The sequence below is a fragment of the Chiloscyllium plagiosum genome, unplaced genomic scaffold (assembly GCF_037043375.1).
Source record: "Chiloscyllium plagiosum isolate Xiang-an unplaced genomic scaffold, Cpla_swu_hap1 HiC_scaffold_38, whole genome shotgun sequence".
Taxonomy (NCBI): Eukaryota; Metazoa; Chordata; class Chondrichthyes; order Orectolobiformes; family Hemiscylliidae; genus Chiloscyllium; species Chiloscyllium plagiosum.
Genome location: NW_028270176.1, coordinates 44,957,223 through 44,977,388, shown reverse-complemented (window position 1 = coordinate 44,977,388; position 20,166 = coordinate 44,957,223). Strand labels below are relative to the sequence as shown.

Below are 20,166 nucleotides of genomic sequence, written 5' to 3'. Positions count from 1 at the left end.
AATTCACTTTACAGAGGCAAGATTCAAATTTGATCTGAATAAGCAAATAAACATTTTGAATGGAAAGATCTGAAAATGTTTATATTTAATTTTGAACGAAGTCAAATTACTTCTTTTTGAAATACATGGCCTGAAAACCTGTTTGAAAACATGAACAAGTCAGGACTATCAACATGTCTTGCTGTCAGTGTCCTCGGCCAATTGTCATAAAGAGTCAGTACCACTTTCAGCAACAAGTATCATGAGTCATTACTGAACTGAAAAGTAAGAGGATAGCTCTTGTATTTATTGGCAAGAATGATAACCAGATGGTTACTGTGGTTATTGCACTCAGTAACAATAAGATCAAGACCAATGGCTGTTAGAATCATTGGCCACTCGTAACGAAGAATAAACACTGCTTTGAGCAATAAGTATCATGGATAATTACTGAACAGAAATTTCAGAGGACACCCATTCTACTTATTGGAGGGAATGATGACCAGATGCTTAATGTGGTGATTAATCTCAGGAACAATAAGACAATTACTCAGATTATTTCCTGAACAGTAATTAGACGGTCATGAAGACCATTGTGTGGCTTTATGTGTTGTGCTTTGTGTGAGCATTGATTTCAATAACATTGTGATAGTATACAAGTGTGCAGCTGAGGTGAGTTGGCCATGCTAAATTGCCCATGATGCATGGATGTTTCAGGTTAGGTGCATTAGATTTTGTTCGAGTGGTGCTGGAAAAGCACAGCAGTTCAGGCAGCATCCGAGGAGCAGTGAAATCGACGTTTCGGGCAAAAGCCCTTCATTAAGAATACAGCCTGTATTACTGATGAAGGGCTTTTGCCCGAAACGTTGATTTTACTGCTCCTCGGATGCTGCCTGAACTGCTGTGCTTTTCCAGCACCATTCTAATCTAAACTCTGGTTTCCAGTATCTGCAGTCATTGTTTTTACCGAGGATAGGTGCATAAGTCAGGGGAATGTCGAGTAATAGAGCAAGGGAGTGTCTGGGTGGGTTACTCTTTGGATGGTCAGTGTGGACTGTTGGGCCAAATGGCCTGTTTCAACACTGTAGGTATTCTATGATAATATGATTTTGGATTAAATTGATAAGTGAGTGTTAAAGATACTACAAAAAAGTCAACAAAATCTTTTAAGTTTAGCAAGGTACATTGAAGCCATCATGCATGAAGTGAGATAAGTGAGAGAGAGAGAGAGAGAGTGAGAGAAATTAACGTTCAAATGAAAACACGCCAATAGTTTCACAGCATATCAATCTTACATTCAATATGAATAGGTGAATGGAAAATAAAAATAAATTCCTGACAATTCATGAATAAGTAATAATTAGAAGATAAATTTGATCAAAGCACATACCAGTATTTAGATGAATTGCAATATTTAGTTATAAATGTAGGTGATCAGCTGACCAATGAATAACATGAAGTTGCATTTGGTTATTTTGCTGAAGAGAAATTTCGACTGTTAATATTTTCATCTTTATAATACTGGAGAATAAGGATTTATGTGCTTGAAACGTTTGAACGAGGTTCCTTTAAACAGTAAAACAAATCATGATTACCATGTCTTAGACTCTCCCAACTTTAAGGTTGCAACATCGTCAACTATTTTACCAACGAATGTAGAACCAGCAGAATTAGATGCATCATTTTATTTGTGAACTGAAGAAAATAAATGGGAAATATGTTGATGATTGAAATGCAGAACGGATTGAAGAATATTTAATGATATTTTGAAAAGCAGTTCAATCTATACTCAGATATTTTCTAATGAAATTTCCGAGCTGCTTTGACACATCTCCGCTGAAGGTGGAAATTGAAATCATTCCTCCTGATCTTGTCGTAAATACACTGCCAGAGCTCCACAAGGAGCCGACATAATGTTACCATCCGGAAAGGGCAGGTGTACAGTCACATGCTCACGGCGGCAACTCAAATGAAAATTAATCAGATGTTTCTTGTAATTATTTGAATGGGAATTAATTGCGTATTTCCTGTGTGTAATGAACTGACAAAACGAATTAGTAATTTACATCAATAATGTAACAAAGCAATAATGACTTTAATTAAATATGTATCTCGTGATTATTCATGATAAGAAAAATCCTAATCATTTGATCAGTGTACACTGATGAACGAAACTCAATCAATCAAATAGTTCCATATGTCCAATGCTGTTTGTCACAGAATGAAAAGAAAATTAATATGCATTTGCAACATAAATGATTAGGAAAATAAATGAATTAGTCACTCAATGCGGCTATTCATCTGAAGACAACTTCCCTTCTTTCCAGAAATGTTCAACTTCCCAAAGTTTAAAATGTACTGTGACTATTTCATGAAACAATAAAGATGTTAGTTCTTTTTGATGTACTTCAAACAGTCATAAAAAATTAAATGATTTTATTCCATGAAAAGTGATTAACTTGTATAGTTTTTATAAATACAGTAAATGTTAACATTGAAGTTAAACATAATTAAGTCAATTCAACTGTTTCCACGGTTAAAATAAAAATTGATATTCACAATGCCCACTGCAAAATCTTTACATTATTTAATTTATAAGCCATAATTTCGTAGTCATACCCGGAACTATACTGAGCAATGATTAGATAATAGCAACAATTGAATAGTCAAAATTATATAATTTCATTTAAGAATACTGAGAAATCTCAGTTAATTGTTTCACTGAGCAATGTGGAGAAACGACCAGGAATTATTCTAATGAAAAGAAATTACAGTTCTCTGAATGCTTCAGGCTGAGATTACCGCGATCATTCAAATGAGCAATCATCAAATACTTGCAATGAGGCATCGAATGGGAAGTCATTGGTTCCATTATGGGATCGTTCACCTGAACAGTAAATTGATTTTTATATTGTAGTGTTCGTACTAATAAACAATTGATGCAATTAAAATGCGAATAGCACTATATTTGTTAGAAAGACTAACTCCAATAATTGTGCAATTATTGTCATGGCAGTGACTGGAAAATTACGTTGTAATGTAAAAAAATCTATATTTTAAAAGCACTTTATTGTGATGATGATTGGATATTCATTAAGATCGGTAAACTGAGATATATAATATGGTAGCTAGCTTTATGATTCACAAAAATGAGTCATTCAGTGATTATTCAGCAGAATTGCTTTTGGTTCAAAAATGCAGGATTACAAGAATTACATGTTTCCATCCATTGGTTTGCTTATTGAGATGTAGCTTTAATTTACAACTCTCTTTGTTCATGACCAATGTTTAGACATTCATGTCAGACGTTGGAAGTAAATAAGTAGATAGTGAAAGTGCATATTGCGGTGAACATAAGATACAGGGATCTTCCATAATTTTGTGATTATTGCACAAAGACAAATAACTCGGGAGTAAAAAATAATTAGAAATCAACATGCAAAGCAGGTTTTTTTTCTTATAGCAAATTGAAAGAAATCCTTATGTGTTGCACATGGTTTGAAAACACATCAGTCACAAAAACACCAGTCAGAAATAAAATCAAGGTCTTTAAAAGCATCTGTTTAAGACAATAAGACCCTTATGAAGAGTATTATGCTCAACAGTAATTAGAGGACCTTGAACATCTTCATGTCGTTCTTGCAAAGAAAACTCTTTAATTATTCATAAAGAGTTAATATCGTAAATATGTTGACATGTGTATCAGAACTAGGAAGAAAATGAGAAGCAATTCACATGATTGTTTTCGTGAAAGAAAGTCAAAATAAATTAAATTTACAGTGCCACCTTTCAGTATTTTCTCTGAATAAGCAGATAAAGGTTTTTAATGTGCAAAATTTTAGTTTGCGGATGATACAAACGTCGGTGGAGTTGTTGACAGTGAGGAAGGATGTGTCAGGTTACAGCGGGATATAGATAAGTTGCAGAGCTGGGCAGAAAGGTGGCAAATAGAGTTCAATGTAGGTAAGTGTGAGGTGATTCACTTTGGTAAGAGTAACAAAAAGATAGGGTACTGGGGTAATGGTTGGATACTTGGTAGTGTGGATGAGCAGAGGGATCTTGGTGCCCATGTACACAGATCTCTGAAAGTTGCCACCCAGGTAAATAGTGCGGTGAAGAAGGGCATATGGCGTACTGGCTTTTATTGGTAAGGAATTGAGTTCCGGAATCCTGAGGTCATGTTGCAGTTGTATAAGACTCTGGTGCGGCCGCAACTGGAGTATTGTGTGCAGTTTTGGTCGCCATATTACAGGAAGGATGTGGAGGCACTGGAACGGGTGCAGAGGAGGTTTACCAGGATGTTGCCTGGTAAGGTAGGAAGATCGTATGAGGAAAGGCTGAGGGACTTGGGGCTGTTTTCATTGGAGAAAAGTAGGTTTAGGGTTGACTTGATAGAGGTGTACAAGATGATTAGGGGTTTAGATAGGATTGACCATGAGAACCTTTTTCCACATATGGAGTCAGCTATTACGAGGGGGCATAGCTTTAAATTAAGGGGTGGTAGGTATAGGACAGATGTTAGGGCTAGATTCTTTACTCAGCGAGTCGTGAGTTCATGGAATGCCCTGCCAGTAGCAGTGGTGGACTCTCCCTCGTTATGGGCATTTAAACGGACATTGGATAGCCATATGGAGGATAGTGGGCTAGTGTAGGTTAGGTGGGCTTGGATCGGCGCAACATCGAGGGCCAAAATACTGCGCTGTATTTTTCTATGTTCTATGTTCTATGTTCTAAAATGAACATGTTTTCACCTACAGGTGTACTAAGCCGAAATTAAATTATTTTATTTTGCAATACTTCAACTGGAACCTTGATTGGCAAGCGACTACTTATGTTGATGTTAGCATCCTCGGTCATTTGTAATAAAGCATGGTTCTTGGTTTTAGCTAAATATTTTGTGTGCAGTTACTGAATTAAAATGTAAGAAATCAAATGCATTTATTGGATGGAACTGGTCACCAAATGTTTATTGTGGCTCTTGTTCTCAGGAACGATAAGATACTTCCTCCGGTTTTTCTCCTGAGCAGTAATTAGATGACCAGGAAGACATTTGTGTGGCTGTAAGTGCCCTATTGTGTGAGCATTGATTTCATTGACATTGAGATATTTTGCTTATGCAGGAAGGGATTAATAACCGCGTTAAAGTTCTTAATTAAAGTCATATTTACTTTTTAAAAATTATGAGAATTCCTTTGTGAAACAATGATTTAGAGATGCCGGAGTTGGAGTGGGGTGAGCAAAGTTAAAAATCACATGACACTAGGTTATAGTCCAACTGGTTTATTGGGAAGCACTAACTTTCAAGGTGCTGCTTCTTCATCAGGCGATCTTCATCTCTTCATCTGCTCGGCCAAGAGAATAAGGATTGGTGTACGTGAGGTGTTGAAATGCACAATAATGATGCGTTAAATGTTTATTGAAACTCTTCTGCAGAATTAAGTTCACAGAATAAACAATATTTGAACATTCTTGAGCTGACTGGAAGTAAAATCCTGTTGCCCACCATATGGATAACACTTGGATGTATTTTGATTAAATAAAAAGATTTCATTACTCAGATACTATTTCTGACACCAGTGGCTAAATATTGATTAGATTAAATGTCATATGAGTTATACATTAGTTTTCTCTCAAAGACCCATGCAGCACAGGAATTGGCCATTTGGCCCATAACGTTGTGCTGAACGTAATGCAAAAGAAACTCATCACGTCTGCCTACCCTTGGTCCATATCCTTCCAAATTATCAAAATGAACATTAAAGAGCCTTAATGTATCTGCTTCCACCACCAACCCTGGAAGTTCATTCCAGACACCTACCACTCCCTGTGTACACAACAAATTGCCCCTTACATGCCCCTTGAACTTACCCCCCTAACCTTAAACGCATGTCACATAGTTTTTGATACTTCAACTCTGGGAAAAACTTTATGACCATCAACCCCATCTATGTATCTCATGATTGTACAGACCTCCATCAAGTCTTTCCCCAGTCTCCGCCACTCCACAAAAAAGCAATCTGAGTTTTTCTCGCCTCTCCAAATCCAGGCAGCATACTGGTAAACGCCCTCTGTACCCTCTCCAAAGCCTCCATACCCTTCCTGGAACATGGTGAACAGAAGTGAATACAATACTTTAAGTATGCCTTTACCAAAGTCTTGTAAAGTTACAACATGACTTCCTGACTCTTGTAATCAGTTCCCTGACGAATAAAGGCAAGCATGCCATTTGCCTTCCTAACCACCTAATTACTTGCATGGTCACTTTCAGGGAGCCATGGTCTTGAACGCCAAGATCCCTTTGAATAATAAAGCTGTTAGGGTCCTGCCATTAACTATCTACCTTTCCTTAACAGTTGAGCTTCCAAAGTGAAACACTTCACACTTGTATGGATTAAAATTTCCCTTAATTACTCTGCCCATAGCTGCAATTTACCTTTTTCCTGCTGATTTATTTGACAACCCTCTACATTGTCCCCAACTGCACTGAACGTTATATCATCTGCAAATTTATTAACTCACCCAATTAGATTTTAATCTATGTCACTTCTATATAATTGTTTCCCAAACAGAAGGGTTCCAGTACAGATCCCTGTGGAAAAAAGACAGAAAATTAGGGAAATGCAGAATTCTTGAAGAAATGAGGTTTTTTCAATGACAGAACAATTCTGATGAATAATCTTCTAAAGTGTGATTTTTAAAAAATTAACCCAATATTTTAATTCTGAGTTTACTTATCTTAATGAATATCCAGTACAAACTGCTTTGAAAATATTGAATTATTTTAAGTGTTGCGTTCTCACATTAAGTATTATTTAATTGTTATTTCAATTATCACACCATCATGAGATTTACATTTTAGTTCAATCCATTATTTATTAGAGCCAGTATCATAATGAAATATTAACATTCTTTTCAGGTCAACACCTGCAATCAACCAAAGTTCTCTCACCCAACAATCATTCTAACTTTCTCATTTTCTTTCATTTGAATTCTTGTATTAATGGAAGGATCATTAATCAGTCTTATCGATTAAGAGATGGATAACTATTTTTCACATCAATATTTCAGCTTTTTCCAACATGATGTACAATTACATTACAATAAGAGTTTTCTCATCATTCTTAAATTTGTTATCAGCCATTTTAAAACTAATTATTACCAAAATCTAACCGGTAATCATTATTGAAATCCAATACCTCCAGCTGTAGATGTGGAACTATGTCTCAGTACATCAACTAATACAAACAATATTGCACTCTACAATCTCTTAATCTTAGCAAAAATAATTTTAAGTGTGGAATCTTAGCTGGATTGAATTGGTTGTGAGAAAAAGTGCAGTCTGAAGAAAGGTCACTGGGCCCAAGTATTAACACTGATTTCTCTCCAGAGAGGCTGCCAGACCTGCTGAGTTATTTTCCAGCAATTACTGATTTTGTTTGTGATTTCCAGCATCCACAGTTTTGTTTACATTCTTGTATTGATTGTATTTCACTTCAATTTTAACATTTCTACATTTCTAATTATTACAATAAGAGCTAAGTATTTTCCATGTTAAGCATTATTTAAATTTCACGTGTTCCTTGTGTAAATACACCAGAATTAACAAATGTTTGTTCCATGCTTTTACAATAGATATTGAATTCTTAGAAATGACAATATTTGAAAATGAGGGAAGTTGTCTTTCGCCGAGTAGTCACATTGAATCTCTAATGCTTTATTTCCAAATCATGTGCATTACAAAGCAGGTTAATTTTAATTTATGCAGATGAATAACTGCTTCAAACAAATTGACTTATTTGATTATCATGAGATTTATATTTATTTCAGACCATTGTTGCTTCGTTCCATCATTATTAGAAATTACTAATTCCTTTTATTGGTTCATTACACACTGGAACTGACTAATACAATCCTAGTCCAATTATAACAATAAATATCTGAGCAGTTTTCCCTGTGAATAAACACAGTAAGTATGTGATTATAGTCCTGCCCTTCCTGCATGGGAATATTATGGAGGCTCTGGTAATGAGTGTACTAGTAGACCAGGAGCCATGGGTTCAATTCCCACCTTCAAAAGAGATGTGTCAAAACACCTCAGAGTTGATTAGAAAATATCTAAGTGTCTATTGAATTGCTTTTCAACCAACATTGTCTCAACTTGTAACAGTTGTTCATTATAATGATCACAACATCTTGAATTTATTTGCTTCACATCACTGATTAAAGTATGAATGTTATTACGCTGCTTATAAATACCTCTCAACTTTTAATAACTTTGCAGTATTAAAGATTCTACGGTATAAATACTATTTAAGGTGAGGGGGAAAGATTTAATAGGGGTCTGAGGGGCAACTTTTCCACACTGTGTGTTTCACATATTGGGATGAGCTGTGAGATGAAGGGCTGTGGCTGGTACAATTACAAAATCTAAAAGACTTTTGGACAGTTTATTGGATAGAAAACGTCCAAAGGCGTATGGGACAAACACAGGGAAATGGGACTAGTTTAGTTTAGGAAACCTGGCCGGAATGCCAAGTTAGGCTGAATGGCTTGTTTCTGTGCTGTATCAGTCAAGCATTCTACAATTCAAACTTCACTGTGATTGATAAAGAAAAGAACAAACGGGTGTTAATTCTATTTTGTGTCCATAAAAAAGTGACATGAATTTTTAATAATTTTGTCACATGAAGTAGTTCGCTCTTATTGTGATTAGAAATACAATGAATGTGAGCATTGAAGTGAAACATAATGAAATCAATTCAATTATGTTTCCATAGTTAAAATAAAAATTGATATTCACAATCATTGTGAGTTTGTACATTGTAATATCTTCACATTACTTCATGTACTAAGCCATTATTACACATTTATACCCCCTACTGAACTGAACAATAATTAGATATTAGCAACACTTAGATTTTCGAAAATCTATCAGTACACTTAGAAGAAGGAGAAATTTAATTTTGCTACATGACTGTGCAATGCGCAGACATGAACAGGAATTGTTGCAGTGAAAAGTAGTTGTAGTTCTCTGAATTCATAAGGCTGAGATTACTGTGATCATTCAAATGAGCAAAAGTCAGTTTGCAAAGCGTGTTGGATGCAAAATGATTGGTTCCATTGTGGGATAGTTGACCTGAAAACAATAGCATTGCTGCAATGGATTAAATTAAAATATGGATTAAAATAATATATGGATCTGACGATATACGTTAGAAAGACAAACAAATTATTCTGCAATTATTATAAGGATAAGGAATTCCTAATAAATGTTGTATTCTGACCAAATAAATTGACTCAATATTTTAAAAAAACACTTTGCTCTGATGTTGATTAGACGTACATTAAGATCGGTAAACTGAAGACTGAAATATAATACTTAGATTGATGGATTGAGGGCAATAAATGAGCCATTCAAGTTATTGAAATTTTTTTTTTTTGTCAAAATGCAGACAATACAGAAGTAATGTATTTCAATTAATTAGTTTACTTGTAGAAACATGTGTTTTTAATTTATGTAATTTTATTCTGATCGATGTTCAAACATTTGTGTCTGAATTAGGAAGAAAATAAAAAGATAGTGAAAGTGAATATGAGAGTGACCACAAGATACAGTCCATGACATTTGATAGAAAAAGGAATTTGCATAATCTTATGACTATTTAATGTTAATAAATAATTAACTCCTCAGGTACTGAAGCAGTCCAAGTCCAAGTACAACAAGATCTGGGCAATATCCAGGCTTGGGCTTACAGGAGGCAAGTAACATACATGCCACACAAATGCAGGCTATCACGTATAAGAAATAACCTAACCAGCATCCCTTGACATTCGATGGTGTTACCATGACTGATCACCTACTATCAACATTATCCTGTGGATAATCATTGATCAGGAACTGAATTGGTCTCACCACATAAACACAGTGGCTACAAGAGTAATTCAACTCCTGGCTCCTGAAATCCTGTCCAAACGCTACCAGGCACAAGTCAGGAGTGTGATGGAATACTCCCCACTTGCCTGGATGAGTGCAGCCCTAACAACACTCAAGAAACTTGATACCATCTAGAATAAAGCAGCCCGCTTGATTGGCACTGATGCTACTGAGCATCAGTGGTGGTGAGGGTGGATGCCTGTGGATGTCCTAGCTGCAATCTCTGCCTCTTCTTATTAACAAAGATAAACGAATCTTACATTGCTCAACTTTCTCATCAAAACTGAGTACAGTATTCACCCCAGCCCTCTGTTATACCAACCAGCAGCATTTCCACCACCAATAGCATCTCCTCTTAAAATATTTTGTCAGTAACTTGTAATTAACTGGTTACTACAATTACAACTGAAAATGTGTTGCTAGAAAAGCGGAGCAGGTCAGGCAGCATCAAAGGAGCAGGAGAATCGACGTTTCGGGCATGAGCCCTTCTTCACGAAGGTCCTGAAGAAGCAGTGAACCAAATTTTGAAATGATATAGGTGTCTTACACAACTTGCTGCAAGGACACAGACAGTAGAATCTGAGGTGATCATGAGTATGTGGAAGTGAATGTGGGAGACAAGCTGGGACTTATTTGGATTAGTCATGGTGAGAGGGAACAAATGTTGGATGCAGTGTTTCAGCAGCTGGTGGACTGACGCTCAGGTGAGCCATCGGAAATTGAGCAAGTGACCACCATCTAATAGGGCAGAGAAACTGATCCATCAGCCTGAAACTGACTGACCACGTGGCTGTCAGTGACTCCAACACAAGTGAATGGAAACATTGCTCAGAAACTGTTTCTGTAACATTCAACACAACCAGGAAATGGAAAGTGAATAATTAGCTGAAAATAAGGCAACTGCTCTGTTAGAGTCAAAACCATTCAATGTTCAGTTATTGAACATTATTGACTCTCAGAATATTCTAACCTGCAGAATCACAGTAAAAGGGGAAAGTAAACAACATTCTTGGCAAAGACATAATGAACCAACTGCTTGTATAAAAACAGCTCAGCACAAAGGGGCTGAATCCTCCACAAACTGACAAACACAGATACCATCAGATTTATAGATAGAGATTGGAATTCTTCAGAAAAAAACTTTCCTGCGTATGGTGTGTGGTAGAAACCATTCTCAGAGTGAACTGCCACTTATTTCATTTGAAAAAAGTCTCTGTTTCCCCTCAGAAAAGCAGGTGTGTCGCGCACTTACAGACTGACTTACAGACAAAAGAAACCTGATCAGGGACTCGCAGGTTAATTAAGCTATTAGTGAAAGTCCATTGCACACAACAAGAGCTTAGATCACAACAGATTCTAGTGAAACCAACAGTGCAATAGAAAAGGTGAATTAGTCTTTATAATCATGCAGCCTCTCTCAATCAAATAATCCCAGCCAACTTCCAAACATTTAAAACTATTAATACCAATGTATACATATTTATTTCCTTTCCTAATTTCCTCTGATTATTCTCTTCCAAATATATTTTAAATGGTCAATTCATAATCACAATTCATTTCCAATTATTCTTAGTACAAAACAACTTGCAAACTAAAATAGTTTTCATGTTAATAATGACACTGGAAACTTTGTTATGTAGTTTAACCATATTTCCAAATATTGTTTTGGTTCATTATTGCAGTGAAGCTAAAATTAAAGTCTATTTATTTTCTCTGATATCCTTCCATTACTTTATTCCCTAATAACAACGCCCATGGTGTAATGGGTGACAAGCTTTAAATAAAATTGAATTTTCATTGCAAGAACTTGGACAAATAATCACATATTATTCAGTTCATTCATTGTCGTTGATTATCAGTTATTTTCACTGTATGATCATGTTAAATTCACTTAAATAATCACAGTAGAATTTTCACCTCTATAGATATGTAAAGTGAATGTCAAATTATTAATGTTTCAAGTCAAACCAAATTCACATTTTGCTCTGTTTTATTCCAGGAATGACAGGATGTGTTACATTATTATGGGAAATTAACCCACAGAGCGTGGGAAGGTAGGGAGAGATATACCTGGGACATCACATCAGGGAAATCAAATCAGCAAAGGAGGGGGACAATCCCAGTGGAACGAAAGACCATGATTTCAAAACTATCCACCCGCAAACCGTGAACGGGATAAGGCAAACTTTAGGATTGTTGAATTATTGGAGGACTTTTGTGGAGAATTACCCAGAAATGGCAGAACCATCACGAGCCCTGACAGAAGCACGGACATTAGCCAGGGGTCAGGGAGTCAGCATAGACACAGACAGACAGCATGTCTTTGGAAAAGTTCATGACCAAGTGATGGCCTGGGCTCGGTGAGGGTACATCACCTTGTCTGGGGGCCACATAGAGCATGAAGAACAGATCAGAGAGTTTGTGGAAGCAGCTAACTTTCCCAGTGAAGCAGCAATAATGAAGATTATAGCTCACAGGAAAGAAGAAACCTCACACCAGCAGGGCAGTGAGTATGTGGGTAAGGCAGGTGAATAGACAATAGGCGCAGGAGTAGGCCCTTCTGCCCTTCGAGCCAGTACTACCATTCATTATGATCATGGCTGATCATTCTCAATCAGTATCCTGCTCCTGCCTTATCCCCATAACCCTTGATCCCACTATCCTTAATAGCTCTATCCAACTCTTTCTTGAAAGTATCCAGAGACCTGGCCTCCACAGCCTTCTGGGGCAGTGCATTCCATGCACCCACCACTCTCTGGGGGAAGGAGTTTCTCCTCAACTCTGTTCTAAGTGGCCTCACCCATCAGCGGAAACATGCTTCCTGTCTCCAAAGTGTCCAATCCTTCAATAATATTATAAGTGAAATACTGACTGAAACAGTGCAGACATTTGAGGAGATGGCAATGGGCATAGCTACAGAAGTGAGAGAGGAGGTTTAAAGATATTCCCAGAAACAGTCCCACAACAGGAGAAACAGGAATGGGAAAAGGATGGGGCAGTAATAAGACACGACAGAGTCTGGATGATCCAGCAACATTATACAAGACTACATTATACAAGACAAACATTATTAAAAACATATCATGGACTGGCCCATATTGGGGAGGATAAAATGCAATATCAGATGATCCACTCCAATCCTTGCCTGGAACAGGGAGAAATACAGCAAGGTTTTGTCGAAGGTGTGTAGTCTGTTCACAGTGTGAGCCAGGGAAAGCAATCAGGATAAAATGGAGGCAGCAGCAGGGACCCAGGGGCCCATGGGAACAGTTACAGGTGGATTTTACACACACACCCATCCCAATCCCAGGGAAGGAAGCCCTACTGGGTTTTAATAAATAGGTTTACTCAGTGGGTGGAAGCATTCCCCTGCAGATTCTGACCAAGGGACAAATGTTACAGGGAACATAGCTAAAGAGCTATGTACCCTGTTTGGTACTGAACAGAAATCCCATCCCCAATACCACCCCCAGAACTCTGGGACAGTAGAAAGAATGACGCAGGCACTGAAAGCTAGTCTGACTAAGGCTCTCTCAGAGACAGGACAGCGATGGGTTAGGGTACTCCCCACCAGCTTAATGAAACTGAGGACAACCCCAGCAAAGGGGACGGGGCTGTCCCCCTTTGAATTAGTGACTGGATGGACTATGCAGATGCCACATGGTATGGTAGTGGGGGGGGGGGGGGGGGGGGGGGCAGAGACATGTGGTAGTGGCTGGCTGGAGATGTGCAATGACAAGGATAGGGTTAAACCATTTGTGAAAGAACTGGCAAAGCAGCTGCAAGAGCTGAGAGAATCCGAGAAAGGGAACACGGAAATATCCGAGCTGACATTCCAAACCCTGGAGTTCAGGTCAGGGGGAAAATATTACTGGAACATATGAAGTAAACACATCAAAATGCTGGACTTATCTGGGGGAGCCAGAGAGGGACCTCTCCCATCATGTATTAGTAAGGAGCTCTGAATAAACGTTGGCCATGCTGCTCAACACAGAACTCAAGGCTCCTCTTTGATATTTCTCCCAGCAACAGTTGTGCAGGGGCATGTTGCTGGCTGGAGGTCTATGGCTAATGCTGTTCCACAAGGATCAGAACTGGGACATCCGTTGTTTGTAATGTATATAAATGAAAAGTTTGAAAATGTAAACGATTTAATTAGCAAGTTTGTAGATGGCACAAACTGTTGGAGTTGTGAATCGTGAAGAATGATGACAAAGGATACAGCAAGAAAGAGATGAGTCAGAAAGTTTTGTGGAGAAATTGCAGATATATTTTAACTCAGACAAGTGTGAGGTGATGGGTTTTGGAAGACACATAGCAAGAGGAATGTATACAATAAACGGAAGGGCCCTGAGCAGCACTGATATACAGAGGGATCTTCAGTTGCAAGCTGAAAGGTCCCTGAAAGTGGTGAAGGAGGTGAATGGCAGGCTTGCCTTCTTCTGTCAGGGGAGTGAATATAAAACTATAATCACGCCACCTTTGGGGTATTGTGTGCCGTTTTGATCACCACATTATAGGTAGAATGTGAAGGCTTTTGGGAAGGTGGAAACAGGTTTGCCAGGATGTTGCCTGGATTGGGAGAGATTGGAAAATCTTGGATTGTTGTCTTTGGAAAGTCAATGGCTGTGGGGTGACCCAACTGGCACAGACAGAGTTTGTAAACCATGGTTTACTGCAGAAATTGCATCTCTTGTTAAGAAGAAGAAAGAGGCTTATGTGTTGATGAGGCAAAATGGTACAGCTGAAGCAATAGAGAGTTACAGATCAGCGAGGAAGGATTTAAAGAGAGTGTCAAGAAGAGCAAAGGGAGGACACGAGCAGCCTTTAGCAAACAGAATAAAGGATAAGCCTGAAATTTTCTATAGGTTTATGAAGAATAAAACGATGATTAGGGTAGGAATAGGGCTAATCAAAGACGCAAGTGGGAAGTTGAGTGTGGACCATGCAGAGATCGGAGAAGTGCTAAATGAACATTTCTCATCGGTGTTTACACAGGAAAAGGAGAATATTGTAGAGGACAAAAATGTGGTACGAGATATTAGACAAGAAAGGATTGAGGTTAGTTACGCACAGGTGTTGTCAATTCTAGAAGGAGTGAAAGTAGACATGTACCCAGGCCAGATGGGGTTCATCCGTGGATTCTCTGGGAAGCTAAGGAGGAGATAGCAGAGCCTTTGGCTTTGATATTTGAGTCATCATTGTCTATGGGTTTAGTACCCGAGGACTGGAGGATTGCAAATGTTCTGCCCTTGTTCAAGAAGGGCAGCAGAGATGACCCAGGTAATTATAGACCAGTGAGCCTTACTTCCATTGTAGGAAAGGTTTTCGAAAGGATTATAAGAGAAAATAGTTATAATCATCTAACAAGCAACAATTTGATTTCAGATAGTCAACATGGTTTCGTCAAGGGCAGGTCGTGTCTCACAAACCTCATTGAGTTTTTTGAGAAGGTGACCAAGCATTTAGATGAGACTAGGGCAGTTGATGTGGTATACATGGACTTCAGTAAAGCCTTTGATAAGGTTCCACATGGTAGGTTGATGGAGAAAATGCATGAGGCATGGAGTTGAGGGTGATTTAGCAGTTTGGATTAGGAACTGGCTTTCTGAGAGAAGGCAGCGAGTGGTGGTTGATGGAAAATATTCAGTCTGGAGCCCAATTACTTGTGGTGTTCTACAAAGATCTGTTTTGGGACCACTGCTGTTTGTCATTTTTATAAGTGACTAAGATGCAGGCATAAGTGGATGGATTAGTAAATTTGCAGATGACACTAAAGTCTGTGGAGTAGTAGACAGTTTGGAAGAATGTTACAGGTTGCAGCGGGATTTAGATAAACTGCAGAATTGGGCTGAGAGGTGCAAGTGGAGTTCAATGCAGCTAAATGTGAGGTGATGCACTTTGGGAAGAATAACAGGAAGGCAGAGTACTGGGTCAATGGAAAGATTCTTGGTAGTATGGATGTGCAGAGGGATGTCGGAATCCATGTACATAGATCCCTGAAAGTTGCCACCCAGGTGGATAGTGCTGTTAAGGCGGCATACGGCGTGTTAGGTTTCATTGTAGAGGGATTGAGTTCTGGAACCGCAATATCATGCTGCAACTATGCAAAATGCTGGTGCGGCCACAGTTTTAATATTGTGTACAGTTCTGGTCGCCCCATTACAAAAAGGATGCGGAAGCATTGGAAAAGGTGTAGAGGAGATTTATCAGGATGGTGCCTGGTCTGGAGGGAAGATCTTATGAGGAAAGGCTGAGAGACTTGGATCTGTTCTCATTGGAAAGAAGGCGGCTAAGGGGGGATTTGATAGAGACATACACGATGATTAGAGGATTAGATATGGTAGACAGTGAAAGTCTTTTTCTTAGGATGATGACGACAGCTTGTACGAGAGGGCACAACTTCAAATTGAGGGGTGATAGATTTAAGACAGATGTCAGAGGCAAATTCTTTACACAGAGAGAGTGGAAAGTGTGTGGAATGCTCTACCAGCTAAGCTAGTAAACTCAAGCACATTAGGGAGTTTTAAACAATCCTTAGATAAGCTCATGGATGATTTATGGGATAGTGTCGGGGGACGAGTTGAGAAAATTCCACAGGTTGGCGCAACATTGAGGGCCGAAGGGCCTGTTGTGCACTGTATTGTTATATGTTCTATGTTCTATAATCTGAATCTTTTTCCAAGGTAGAAATGACAAATTTTAGAGGCCATAGATTTCAGGCGACGGGGGGAAATTAAAGAAACTAAAAACCGAGAGAACAGCAGATGCTGTAAATCAGAAACAAAAACAGAAGCTTCTGGAAATGGTCAACAAGTCTGAAAGCATCTGTAAAGAGAAATCAGAGTTCACGTTTCTGAGGAAGGACCCGAAACATTAACGGATTTTTATTTTCACAGATGCTGCAAGACCTGCTGAGCATTTCCAACAACATGTGAAAGTTTAAAGGGAGTTATGTCAGGCAAGTTTCTTACGCAAAAGGTGGTAGATGACTGGAATGTACTCTCCTGGGAGGTGGTAAAAGCAGAAACAATCACAATGCTTAAGATGCATTTGGGCAGGCGCATACACTGGCAGGGTTTGGCAGGTATATGGATCATGACCAGGCAGGTGGAATTAGTTTGGGATGGCATCATGGTCCGCACAGACATGTTGGGCCAATTATTCAGGTGCTGCACTGTTCTGTTTTCCAGGGTGTAGAATTGTGGAGCGAGAGATAATATTTTGAGTGGAATATGTCTCTTTTTTAGAATACACAGTAAGTTGATGCATTTTGAGAGAGGCAACGTTGAAACGGAATATGTATTTGAATGTCACAGACACAGAGAGCAGGACAGCAAGAATGGGGGACAATGTGTACCAATCATTAAAAGAGAGAAGTGTTTTGAGTGTTTTGAGTAAAACATGAAGTGTTTTGAGTAAAACAAATGGGATGTTGGGCTTCATTAATGGGGGAATGATGACAAACTCACGGAAAAGATGCTGACCCTTGACAAAGCTCTAGTTAGGTCACAGTCAATCATTGCATTCAATTCTGGTCAACAGATTCCTGTTCAGAATGAGGAAGTTAAAATACCATAGAGGGACCAGTTCCATACCTTTTACTTCTCTTTCAGGACACCGTGGGGTCTCAAGGGTTAAACAGTCCCTTGCCAAAGGCCTTATTTCATCAACTGAAGGTCTGTACTCTTAGACTAGAGACAAAACACCTCAAAAGTGGGGAGGCTGACAGTATCCCAAAATAGAACCTCTTGCAGCCACACATGTGGATTGCCCGGTAACCCCAGACAGAGGAATTTGCCCTTTCCAGACAAGACTGAGTGCCCTGGGAAAAACCGTGTTAAACTGCCTCCCGCTCCGATTGTCTTACCTCCCCTCCATATGAGCATAGGTAAGTGAATCCCCCATTTACTGAAGGAAGAACCCTTCTGCCTTAATCTCTTCCCATCAATACATAAACATGAACATTACGATAATCAGTTAATGTAATCCATCACACGTTATCACAGGACAGCGCCATTCATCAAGCTTTGTAAGGTCATAATTACCTACTTTAAACTATGTAATGACAATCGCCCATGTGACTGATATGCCTTTGTCTAATTCCTATTAAATATACTGTCTCTGTGGGTAAGGCAGAGATTCATGAAGAAGAGTCTCTGCAAGTAGACACTCGGCTACTTTAGAGACGCTTTGAAACTCTCGCCGGCTGTCCAATAATAAAGCTACTGCTGTTGTGCAGAAAACTTGCATCGTCTGGATTTGTGGAACAAAATAGTCATCAACAATGAAGGATATGAGTGATCTTCAGAGTGTGGAGTACAGACTTACTGGAGTGGTTCACTGATGAAGAAAATGCAGTCACTGAATTGATCTGAAGAAATTGCGATTTTCTTTGAAGTGAAGAAGTTGGAAATATTTTTGATAGAGCTGTATAAGATTATAACACCTAGATATAGCAGACAAAAAATATCTGCATTTGATAGTTGATGGTACAAGAGTTAAGGTCAGATGTAAGGTTTTGAGACAGTGGGAGATGAGCAAGTGTTTTTGCTGACTGTATTGGCTGGAAATATGCAGAACATGTTGCCTATTATGGTGGTGCAAGTTGAGAAGATCAATGATTGAGAAAAACAATTAGATCAGTTCTGAGGGAAATAAACTTGCAGAGTTTGGGGTACGTAGAGGGAATGAGAATATTGGATTCTGCTGCAGTGATCCAGCTTGGATTTTATGGGCCTCGTTCTGTGCTATAGTGCATTTTATTTGGACTTGCTTAACTTGCTGTGGCCACCGATGAAGTTGTCATTTAGGTAAATCTGCTCAGTGTTCCTACTCAGACCAATACAGGCTGTCTCTCCACAGCAGGAGATAATGTTTACTGCTTTATACTGGGTTCTTGGGGGGATGGTGGAGAGGGGGGGGGGGGGGGGGGGGTGGGGGCGGACTAACGGTGTGTGTAACAGTCTGCTACCATTTATCTGAAATGGCAAAACACCAGTGCATCCAGACTAGGGACCGACTCTGGAAATGTAGAGAATGCCAGAAGAGAATTCTTTACCCATCACACCTGGAAACTGGCCAAACCAGTCAGACTGGGGAGAAGCTGTTCACCTGCTGTATGTGTGAATGTGTGGAGGGGGTGGGTGGGGGGGTGGGAAGGGACTCACTCAGGCATCCAACCTGCTGAGATACCAGTCAATTTACTGATAGCCACAGTTGAAGGATTTATTTTCTCTTTTTCACGCCCAAGTAATGAACAATGGTTTTGGCAGCTCATAAAGTTGTGCACACAGAGATCTTAGCTTTGGAAATGTTCACAACATTGTAGAACATGCACAGATTCACACTGGGTACAGACTTTTATTTTCCTTTATTCATTCACAGGATGAGGGTGACGCTGGCCCGGCAGCATTTACTGCCCATCCCTAATTGCCCAGAGGGCAGGTAAGAGTCAACCACATTGCTGTGGGTCTGATGTCACAATGTTGGCCAGACCAGGTAAGGATGGCAGCTTCTTTCCCGAAAGGGCATTAGTGAACCAGATGGGTTTTCTGACAATCGATTAATGGTCATCATTAGACTCTAAATTCACAAGTTTTTTTTAATGAATTCAAATTCCCCCATCTGCTGCAGCAGTCTTTGAACCCAGGTCTCGCGAACACTATCTGGGGTTTTAAATTAACTGTCTCGCGACAATACCACTCGGCCGATACTTCCCCACATCGCTGTCCATCTGCACAGAGTGAACAGTGATTTTCTGGTTCATCAGAACTGGGTAATCACACATACCTTTGCTCAATGATTGTAGGAGTTGGATGTTGATTGGCTATTGACATCCATCTCCGAACCATGTATTCTGGGCTTTGTTTCTGGTGATGATTGGAAGCACCATCAGTCTTGTTATCTTTTGGGGATAACAACAGTTTCAATTAGCTTTCTGTTAAATGCATGGCAATCAATTCTATCTCACAACTCTCAGGCAGATTAGTTTCTTTTGAAAGTCAGCAGAATGGGATCATTGTGATTTATTTGACATTTTTCCAGAATATTAAAGTCAAGTCCAATTTGCGAATTTATGAACATCATCCGACCTGAATTCCAAATGTCAGAATAAATTTATCAGAAAGTTACAGCACAGATTGAGGCCTCATGGCCCATCCTGCATGTGTTGGTTGTGATAGAACTACCCAGGCTTTACAGCGTTCTGTACTCACCGAGTGCAACAATTTCAGACTGTGAACTCTGCCCTC

General features: G+C 39.1%; 1 long non-coding RNA gene across 1 annotated transcript in view; it reads right to left on the bottom strand.

The window, feature by feature from the left end:
* Positions 1–6,341: 6,341 nt before the first annotated feature.
* LOC148139457 (uncharacterized) overlaps positions 6,342–20,166 on the bottom strand; it is a 55,910-nt gene continuing 42,085 nt past the window's right edge. Inside the window, exons 7-8 of the long non-coding RNA XR_015753621.1 lie at positions 19,706–19,820; positions 6,342–6,568 (exon numbers count right to left, since the gene is read on the bottom strand). This is a non-coding gene — a long non-coding RNA (uncharacterized LOC148139457). The remainder of the gene's footprint in view (positions 6,569–19,705; positions 19,821–20,166) is intronic.